This window comes from Oryza glaberrima, chromosome 1, assembly GCF_000147395.1.
Source record: "Oryza glaberrima chromosome 1, OglaRS2, whole genome shotgun sequence".
Lineage (NCBI taxonomy): Eukaryota > Viridiplantae > Streptophyta > Magnoliopsida > Poales > Poaceae > Oryza > Oryza glaberrima.
The window spans coordinates 24291526-24293530 of record NC_068326.1 but is presented as its reverse complement, the minus strand read 5'-3'; the positions used below and the strand labels follow the sequence as shown (position 1 = coordinate 24293530).

The window sequence follows — 2005 nt, the reverse complement described above, 5'->3', positions numbered from 1 at the left end:
TACAACAACAAAGGAAGTTGTTTAGCACGCTTGAACGTATGCATGCACGAATCTTATGGAAATCAAACGGTCTAAACTCTGACTGGAATCTAACAAAAAAATATGTTGCCACAAATCTAGCAAAATCGTTCTCTTTCAATATCTTCGTTAGTAAAAGTTGTGCCTTATATTTTAATACGGAGGGAGATATCTGTTTAGTAACCCCACAGGGAAAACATAGGACTCTCTAGGCACAAGCAAGGTTATCAGTATCCCGATTCGTATCCTAGTATCTTACGATACTACGATCCTACCAAGCTGAAACGATACCGATCCCACCTAATATCCTAATTTTCATAGTATCTCAATCCTACTATATCCTACGAAATCTTAGGAGGTATCCCGATTCTACAATCCCTACGATACTACAAAATATTATTTAAAATAACATGGTTTGAAAATAATGTAACTAAATATGCTCAAATTTATATAAAAATCAGTTAAATATATCAAAACCAACATGGTTTCTCTTGATAAATGTCTCCATTTACATGATATATATCATTACTACATTTTTTTATATAGAATGGCTATATATAATTAATATAAATGTTAATTAAACTTAAAAAAAGAAAATCTCATAGTATCCCGATACTACGATACGATCCTACGATAATACTTTGAGCAAAACGATACTACCTAGTATCCCGATCCTGACAACCTTGGGCACAAGCAAGCGAAACCATGCATCATCTGAATTGATCTCTTAATGATCTCGCGCGCCTTCGAAAGATGCAACTTTGAAATGTAAATTACCTAACCTGGACACCTTCCCCAGGTTCCCCTCCACATCAAAATCGACCTTTCCCAGGACGCGCCGCTCGGTCCATATCAGATTGCGCAGGCCATCCCGGATCGCGGCGCACACCCCTGCTTCGGCCCTGACGACGACCACGCCGTCCGCTCTGGCTCTGCCATGCTCGCCGCCGTCGATGCAGAACGACGGCACGCAGCCCCAAGCAAGGATGATGCCGCGGTAGGAGACCCGCAGCACGGTGTCGTCCCCGCCGCCTCCGCCGCAGGCCCGGTAGCGCGGTGGGACGCCGCCCACGTCCACGGCGAGGTCGAAAACCGGCGGCACCGCCGGGGCAGCCGACTGCAGCTAGTGGCACGGGTCGGGGTGGTCGAGCCCCTCGACGCCCACAAGACGGACGGAGAAGACCGGGTCCGGTGGCCTATCGATGATGGGTAGTACGATGAACACTAGCACGTTGAAGGCCAATATCATCGTAACGATCGGCACGTAGAAGCATTTGAGATCGTCGTCGGGTTTCGTCATATCTGCGAGGAGTACACAAGAGTAGAGATCGATCGATATATCATGCACGCGTGGATGGTTAGACTTGACAGCGAGAAAGAAATTAAAGAATAGAATTAACCGCACGCGCGCGGCCGGAGACCACCGGTATGGACGAGATCGATCTATTGATCGGCCTCCGGGCTCCGGCATGCACAAGCGCAAAGCGTACGTTATACCTTGTTTGGCCGGCGGCGGGGAGAACGGAGAAGTGCTGATAGATCGTGTAGGTGTAGGTGTAACGCCGACGTCGTGGTATCGCCTTTGTCGGGCAAAAGCCTGTTATCCCGGTTATCCCCTGAGAACTAGCTCGAGATATATCGCGCTCAACTGCCTAATGCCCATACGTGCATCATCGCCGAGTCCTATGCATGCGTCGCCCGCACAAATTACGGCCTAACTCCAACGGATTTTACATGTACAGATCAATGTTATCTCTATCTCTCTACTAGATGGACGTTCGCATGCAAGGTTCGACCCTTCACCAGACAGAAGTACCGGCCCACTTTGTCCTCTCCGGTAGCTCAATCCTGCTCCTTAGTGATAAATTTGGGATCGATTTCACGGTATATTTGTTTTCTTCTAAAATTTGACAGATATAATTCTAAAATTTGACAGATATAAATATAGTAAAATCAATGGAACCTGCATATAACTATAATATAACTT

At 46.4% G+C, this 2005-nt stretch overlaps 1 pseudogene; it reads right to left on the bottom strand.

The window, feature by feature from the left end:
* Positions 1–745: 745 nt before the first annotated feature.
* On the bottom strand, positions 746–1318 carry LOC127760859 (uncharacterized; annotated as a pseudogene).
* Between the last annotated feature and the right edge of the window lie 687 nt (positions 1319–2005).